Genomic DNA, 8839 nt, shown 5'->3' on the forward strand with positions numbered 1-8839 from the left:
ATACTATACAACTGTAATAATGGTGATTCCCAGGGGTTTAAAAAAATTAAAAACAAAACAAAACAAAATAAAACAAAAAAACAACAACAACCTGCAAAATTTGAAAAAATCCTGACAGTATGATACCAAAAGAAGAAAGGACCATGTGTAGAATAGTGCCACCCACTTTAAAGTGGGGTCCTCTCATATTTGTCAATGTAATTAAGACAGTTCCCCAGGCTGGAGAGATGGGTCAGTGGTTAGAGCACTGGCTGCTCTTCCAGAGGTCATGAGTTCAAATCTCAGCAACCACATGGTGGCTCACAACTATCTATAATGGAATGCCTTCTTCTGGTGTGTATGAAGACAGCTACGCTGTACTTATATATAATAAATAAATAAATCATTTAAAAAAAGACAGTTCCCCACAGTCATGCCCATGGCTAGCCTGAGCTAGATAATCCCTCACGAAGACTCTCTTCCTGTGTGATTCTAGATCATGGGAAGCTGACAGTCAAAACCAGGTATGGCAAGTCGTGCTAGTTAAGATTTACTTTGACTGGATATTTTATTTTTTCTTGGAGACAAAAAATAAACAAATAAATATTTATACATCAGGCACCACAAAATCAAAAACAGAAACAAAACAAAAACCCAACCAGCTATATGATTAAAATAAGGTTGGGAAAAGTCAGTCTTAACTAGAACTTTGGTGAATCAAACCTGCAAAGTCTCCTGCAGTCAGGGAAGTCATGGTGGCACACATTAGCGATTATGGCTTGGCTGACAGACCACTTGTGTGACATGCAGGAAGCCTTGCCTGAGATCCAGCCTTCCGCCACATCCCATCAAACCAGGAGAGCCAAACATGCATGTTGTCCTAGCATTCAGAAGGCACAGAAGAGAAGATTGGAAGTTCAAGGTCATTCTAGCCTACTCATTGAGTTCAAGGTCATCCTGTGATACATGAAATCCTGTCTATAAATAAGTAAGTAATCAAGCAAATAAATAAATTGAAATAAAAGTTGGGGGCTGGTGGAATAGCACAGCAGGAAAAGGCACTTGCTGCTGAACTTGATAAACTAAGTTAGATCCCCAGAACTTGTGTGGGGCAAAGAGAACTAAGTTCCAGAAGGTTCTCTTAGATGTCCATGGGGTTCATGTTTGACTATGAACTAATGAATCTTGTTTACATTGAAATTCCTTTTATTTAAAGTTGTTCTATACTTTCTTATTCATTTCCTTGAGGTGCTGGAATTTTTTTGGTTTCTAATTCTGATGAAGACTTCTATATGATTAAGAAAAAAGTAACAATCGCCCTCCGTAAGTGTGCAGCTGAATGGAGTTAAATATAACCACCTACACAGCACTTCACCAGAAGCTCTCACTGTGCAAATCCCAAACTGCTCAGTCGATAGCTTGCCATTTGCCCTTCCTCTAGTCCCAGGTCATCACTGGTTCTACTCTTTCTGTGAACTTGGCAATAGTAAGTGGACTCATACAGCATTTTTCTTTTAATAACCAGCTCATTCCATTCAGCATCTTGTAATTTAATTCATTCACTCTTGCAATGTTTCTGAATTTCCTTCCTTTGTGTGGCTGAATACTATTCCATTGCACCTCTAAGGATATAGTGTTTATCCGTAGCCCTCAGCACATCTGGACCATTGTGAATAGTGATGCGTTGAATGGAGCTCTTCACATCTGTCTTCTCTCTAGGTTTGTGTGCTTCAGGAGCCTTTCTCGGTGACGCACTTTCACACCAATGATAGCAGAAGAGAGGAGCTGTCACTGGCTTCCGTCCCACCGTGGACAGCTCCTGAAAGGCTCAGATATTGGCTCCAGTTTATATTCTCATTTCATACTCTAAAACCACAAGGTGGGCCTGGCAAGCAAGCAAGATTTTTACAGAAGCAGGTGGGGCAGTCAGCAGGTCGTTCAGGGCAATTTACCCAAGTCTTTCTGTTCCAGATAGCAAGTGAAGTCAAGCTTGAGAGTGAACTGTGCAAGCTTGGTATCCTGCCGCAAACAAACAGACAAGCAACAAGCAAACGAACAAGCAAACAAACAAGCAAACAAGCCAACAAGCCTTTTGTTTTCCCAATGTGATGTCAGCTTAGGTTAATCTGTCCTCTGCTCACTGTCACACATCCAGACACAGTTTTGTCATTTCACAACTGGGTTTCAATGCTTCAGGACAGGTAGTTCAGCTGATCTAAAACAGATATTTAATCTTACACTCTTTGTGAATTAAGATACTGCTAAACAAAGTAGTCCTGTAAACAAAATTATATGGAGAGGGTGAAGAGCGTTGAGACTGTCTGGGGGGACAAAGCACATTCAAGGATATTGGCAGTTTCATCTGCATGTAATTGGTGTACTAATTATAGACAAATTCATCTACTAATTAGAGCAACATTATTACAACTTCCACTTAAATACATTGGCTCACAAGAAAAGGGTGCTTGGAATTAGCAAAATTACATTTCTTTTCTTTCACAATTTAGATATGCAAACTGTCTCACTTTTGCTACTAGTTTCTATAAACATTATTGAATGAACTGCTATGAAGTAGATAAAATTTACCAATAACAACAGTGTAAATCCTTCCTTGCAGGGAAAGCTTTACTGAAGCCTTACTATGTGCGGGCATTGCGTGAGGCACTGAATGGTGTAGAACCATGGACTTGAGGAATAAGAAGGATGTCTCACATAATTAACCATGACACCAGCAGTCAGCTCTGGTGCTGATGTGGATAAAGTTGTGGACAAAGGGCACCTGCTGGCCCAAGGAGTGAAGATGAGATTGCAGCCTTAGAACTTCATTAATGACAGTTGACGGGACCACTTTATCCCCACAAAGGCTGAACCTCGTACTGATTCTTTGGCAGGTGGGAGGCAGAGCAAGAGTCTGATGAGTGAGATCGTTTCAGATGACAAGAAGATTCTAGGCACAAGATCAGGAATAGTCTAAGTGTTTGAGAAAGTGACGTTGGATCTGATACCAACAATATAAGGAGCCAATGGTGGGAACCTTCTGAGGTAGTACCTCAGGGAAGTTAAGGAATGTTGTGGAGCAGCGGGTTCCAGGACATCAAAGCAGCTATTACTGGAGCACAGTAAGAAAAAGGACAAGCTGGGTATGATGGGTGTGCCTGTAACTCAAGCTGAGGCAGGGGGATCCCTGTGAGTTTGAGGCTCATTTACCTTACATAGCAAAACCCCTGCCTAAAACAAACAAAAAAATAAAACAAAACAAAACAACAACAACAACAACAACAACAAAACAAACTGAGAAAGAGAGAGATTGACAGTGCTAAATGTGAGGCTTGTGTGTGTGTGTGTGTGTGTGTGTGTGTGTGTGTGTGTGTGTGTGTGTGTGCACATTACTTCTTTGGGAAACATTCTCCCTGCCAAGGTTAATGACTTCATGATAATGAGAGACAGCATAAGTCTGGGAGGCGAGGTTGCGGCTAATGTCTCACTAAAATGGTAAATACTAAGACCTTCAAGACAGCCCTCAAGGTTGTGGGAAAGAACTCTAAAAACATGAGTTTGAAAATATATAGTTTTTTAACTATACAAAAATATAAGGATGCTTCACAGAACTGAAAAAACAGGCAGCTACACTATGATCCAGCTTGTCAGAAAGACACAAAGATAGGCAGATTCCTGAGTTCAAGGTCAGCCTGGGACAGAGAACCCTTAGGTCCAGGCCCAGACATGGTAGAAATGGTAATTTCAGGGTAGGGGTCCCACCCAGCTAGCTTATTGTTTGTGCTTAACAGAAGCAGGCAGATCTCTGAATTCTTTTGCAATGTCAAAAAGAAAAGATGTGTTTGCTATCTCTCTCTCTCTCTCTAAGAATCAAGGGGTAGGGGTCGTGGAATATCCATGGGATTATCAAAAGTCAACTTGGCATGATTGATATATAAAAAAAGACTGGGATTTTGATCTGCAAGAGATGAGCTATCCAGAGAATTTTCAGATTTGCAAGAGAAAGCTGTCCCGAGAGAGCTGTCTAGATAGCTGTCTCAGGGAGAGCACAGGTCATCGGAATTTGTCTTCTCTGTGCTGCTGTTGTTGTTTGCTACTCTCAAACACCCCTTCTCTCAGAACCTCTCTCCAAGGCTTGTCCTTGGCAGAAAGGAAGGAAGGGAAGAGGAGAAAGAAGAGAGGAAGGTTAAAAGAATTATTCATGCCTAATAACAACAGAGATCAAGTGGTGGGTCAGCTGTGTGTGTGTGGCACTTTATATTCTGTGTCTAAGAGCATTTAATATATCATAACCCCATTTCTATTCTCGGGTGTAGCTTAACAAGAACGTAGTTAACCAATAAAAATGACTTGATGTTTTCTTTCATGTTACCGTATTCTTATCTGACTTTTTCCTTTCCAAATGCAGACTGTCATGAAGGAGAGTCTCAAATGGTAAGTCATATAAATTAGTAATAAAAATCACTCATTCACATGCTTATGTGTGATATTGCTACATAGAATTGTCTGGGGTACTCAGATTTTTTTTTTAAATGAAAAAGCTGCTATTGCTTAGACAAACTTAAGGGCTTCTCTAGAACTTTATGGATGGTATCCGAACTGATGTCATGGTTTTGGTTTGGGTCATCAGAAGGCATTCTCGCAACTTTCTAGAGAATGTAGGGCCAAGGGAAAGGGATAAAGCCTGCCCACCCCGATGAAGGGCAGGAGCAGCAATGTAAGAGCCAACCCAATCCAGATTCTTTCCCCTCTGTATCTCTGCTCCCTTTCTAAGTCCTATAGTCCTCAAGGCAGGATTTTCACCTAGAGAGGTCCTAGGAACCCTACTCTCAGCTGTCTTCGGTGCAGGACCCACTTTCAGTCCTAAAGAGTCTTAATTCTCTTGGGGGGGCAGTGAAATTAATCACATTGTTTCTTTGAGTAATACACACAGGTATTAGGCTCTGAGCAAAATGATGCTTGTTTTGTTTTGTGTGACAGCTTCTCAGTATGTAACCCTGGCTGTCCTTGAACTCATAGGTAGACCAGGCTGGATTCAAACTCATGGAGATCCACCTGCCTCAACTTCCAGTGTGCTGGGATTAAAGGCGTGGGCCTCCAGGAAAAGTATTATACAGGGGTATTATACATACAGGAAGGGAAACATACAAGGGTATACAAACAGGAAGGGTATTTTACAGAAGGGAGGGAGGGAGGAGGGAGGCAGGCCTGCATTCGTCCTGTGCACTCTCCGCGATAGTAGGGCTCAGATGCCCAACTAACCAGGACACCAAATGGAAGCAATCAGGCCTGGTGCTGGTATAGTGTGGCTAGGTAGCGCTGTGGATGAAGCTAACCTGCAGCTCTAGAACTTCTCTAATGTCAGTTTGTGGGAGCCCTTTACGCCCTCACCTGGATGTTATGAGGTACATCAGAAATACAGAAGAGAGCCGCAGAGAAACCAGCCAGGCCGGGGAGAGAGGGCCACAAAGCAGTGAGGGGGCTCTGAGAGGGGTTCCTGTCTCTGCCCCTACACCGTTGTCCTTGAGTGACTATTTCCTCTCAGCTTTTATTTTTTTCCTGGATCTGAGGGCAAAATTCAAAGTTTTTCACTTCTCAGATACCCACTTATTATTTTCATCCACGCCTCCATTCAGCAGTACAGAGCACATCTGGGGTACTGAACTTGGGACGGGAAGGAAGTGGGTAATATGAGGGATTTACAGGTGGTGTGCGGGCTGCTCTGCCTTCTTTATTTACAAAGCACACACTAAACTCAACAAAAAGACCAACCGGGGGTGCGGGGTGCGGATATGTTTGGTGACAGTGCCACGGTGGGTCATTAGTGGGAGGGGCTGGACAGTCAGTTTCCGCTTCCGGTAGTATGTAGTAGCCCCGCTGAGTTGCTGGGCTTGGTGAAAGGTGGCGATCGCTTCAGCGTTCTATTTTGCAAGCTGTTTCCAACCTCCCCACTACTACTGTTGGCCTTCTTATTTGGCCTCTGCATTTAGAAGAAGACGCCAAGGCACTTGACATTTAAAATTTATCAGCAAAGCTTTAAAAAAAAAATCTAATGTGAATTAAACGGGATTTTTAATCCCCTCAACTGTTGCCATCAGTATAATCACTAACAGAATGAAATCAGAATCAGTGGAGGAAAATATTAATCATGCATTTGCATGTATTAAATATAATTCGGAAGAGAGCAGGTTGCATGCTCCTAGGTGGTGGTGGCATGTGTGAGGCTGGCGGCTGTGGGCTGCAGGGGCGGAGGGTGACGCTCCAGGGTGCCTGTCCCTTCCCACCAGTGTCCTGCTATTGTGTTTGCATTGCCTGCAGAGGCCTAGGCTGTTCTGGGAAGTGAAGCAGAGAGCGGGAGAGGCCTCCTCGGCTGCCCGGAACCACGTGACTTGCCCGGGCTCCTGCAGGAGCTTGGGGAAAACTGTAAATATCCGTTTTAAGAAATGGAGTGTGTGTCAGAATGAATCCCTCTGGATTGTCAGATCATCTACGAACTATCAAACTGATCCTCTGCTGGGGGCGGAGTCAGAAGCAGCTGCAGCTCAGGCCTAGAGTTGGTCCCAATAGTGTTTGTTTGTTTGAAGACAAGAGACTCTGTAACCCAGGCTGTCCTAGAATTTACTGTGTACATCGGATTGGCCTCGAACTTACGGTGTATTTGCCTATTTCAGGCTCCAGAGTGAAAGTGGGATCAGAGTCGGGGGCCACCACAGTCTCTTCCCAACAGTTTAGAATGAGATCATTAGGTTAAACAAGGCCCCCTAACCACAACCTGAACAAGAATAATACCAATGGATGTGTTCATGTAGATGAGTATGGGGGAGGGGAGTTCAGGAGGCCTCAGCCCCATACAGATAACTTCAGCAACTAAGAAACGTTGAGAGAGTCAGAATGGATCTATCCCAAGGAAGAGCACAATTAGCTAGCTAATACCACGTGGTCAGCCCTTAAAACATACACATACAAATACCATTCTACAGACTGAGCAGATTGTATTTAATGTTTTTTAGGAATACACACACGAGTGTTAAGAACAATACAATTGTTTGCTTTCTGGCCCTGGCTGAGCAAGAGGCACCATTATGGGCGCTGACATTCACCACAAGGACCCAAAGGTTTGGCATAAGGAGCCCAAGAGCCAGGACATCTACCCTCAACTGCTAGTCAAGCCATACGGGTTTCTGGCCAGACGGACGACTCCACCTTCAATCAGGTTGTGCTGAAAAGGTTGTTTATGAGCTGCACTAACCGGCCACCTCTGTCCCTGTCCTGAATGATCTGAAAGATGAAGCTTCCTGACTGGGAGAACAAAACCGCTGTGGTTGTGGGGACAGTCACAGATGATGTGAGAATTCTAGAAGGATCTATGCCGTAGGTGTGTACACTGTGGGTGAGCAGCTGGGCCCGAAGCCGCATCCTCTAGGCTGGGGTAAGATTCTCACCTTTGACCAGCTGGCCCTGGAGCCTCCCAAGTGCAGAGGCACTGTGCTCCTGTCTGGTCCTCGGAAGGGCCGAGAGGTGTACCGACACTGTGGTAAGGCCCCAGGAACTCCGCACGGCCACACCAAACCCTATGTCTGTTCCAAGGGCCGGAAGTTCGAGCGTTCCAGAGGTGGAAAAGGCCAGCAGAGGCTACAAAAACTAACTCTGGATCTTGCTGTTAATAAATAAAAAAAAAGAAAAAAGCTTTGGATATTAGAAAAATAAAATAAAATTTTACAAAGAGGTCATGAATTTGAAAAAGAATCTGATGAGATTACACAGAGAAGATTGGAGAGAGGAAAGGAAAGGTCAGGGGCCATAGAAAGTATAATCTTCCCCCCCTTAAAAAAAACATGCTTCATGGTTTTAAAATACAAAATCACTAGTGCGCAGCATGCCTGGATCTTCTATGGAACTCTGGGAACGTTCTTAACACTTATGTTCGGCTTCTTCGTTATTAAGGCAGAGATAACAGTGGTCCCTGTGAGAAGTCAGCTGGCTAATGAGTAGAAAGCCCTCAAACTCATGCGCTATTCACAGCTACTTAATGAACATTCCCCCTGGCATGTAGCCCCTGCACATAGTCCTGGGTTTCCAAAGGACATAGTGCGTACTTCCAGCACACTCTCTCCTCTTCCCATCCCATCCACCCCTTCACAGCCTATTTAGCTTCTGCTTCCGTGCCAAGCACGTGGCAAATAGACAGTTTTATGGATCTATATAAAATCTGGGCTCCACAATGAGGGGATGCATGTAATACTCGTCTTCCGGTGCCTGCGTGGATGTACTTATTATAACCTCCACGTGCGTCCATTTTCCTGCCACTGTTGCAACTTTCTATTTACAGTTTTTACTATTTACGTGTTTACCACGGCAGAGGCCGTGGGACCTGGGAGAATGGAGCCGGTAAATGAGGAGGGCTAAAGTCTCATGCAATAACCGACTTTATTCAGAGCTCCAGACAATTTATACTCTAAGGGTTAAGAAGAATCACACGAATAAAGTTCTCATGAGTTTCAAGTTGTATAAAATTACAAGATCAAGCACCAGGTGGAAAAGATCCATAGCTTTCTACAGAGGACTATAAAGGATAGTCTAAACACTTAATAACAACTGCAAGCACTAATGTGTAACCTATGCACACTCAGTCCTACCCACTACATCTGGGAGGAGCCCAAAAACACATCCCAAGAATAATTCCATGTTATGAAGAAACTGAGGTCACAAGACTCTGTTTTTCTCACAAAGAATTCTCAGGACTCTATTTTTCTATGGCATTTGACAATGGTTAAAAAGAAATTTCGTTTCATCCTGTATGGATAATGGATATTTTCTTTATCCATTTCACTATTGATGGACACTTGTAGCTTAGCTGTTGTAA

The 8839-nt window shown here is 43.5% G+C and overlaps 1 pseudogene across 1 annotated transcript; it reads left to right on the forward strand.

Annotated features, from left to right (window-relative positions):
* The first annotated feature begins 7058 nt into the window (after window positions 1–7058).
* LOC308423901 (large ribosomal subunit protein eL18-like) lies at window positions 7059–7621 on the forward strand (annotated as a pseudogene). Its single transcript has one exon. The product of its transcript is annotated as a large ribosomal subunit protein eL18-like (transcript).
* Window positions 7622–8839: the final 1218 nt, after the last annotated feature.

This window comes from Micromys minutus (genome assembly GCF_963924665.1).
Source record: "Micromys minutus genome assembly, chromosome: 9".
Taxonomy (NCBI): Eukaryota; Metazoa; Chordata; class Mammalia; order Rodentia; family Muridae; genus Micromys; species Micromys minutus.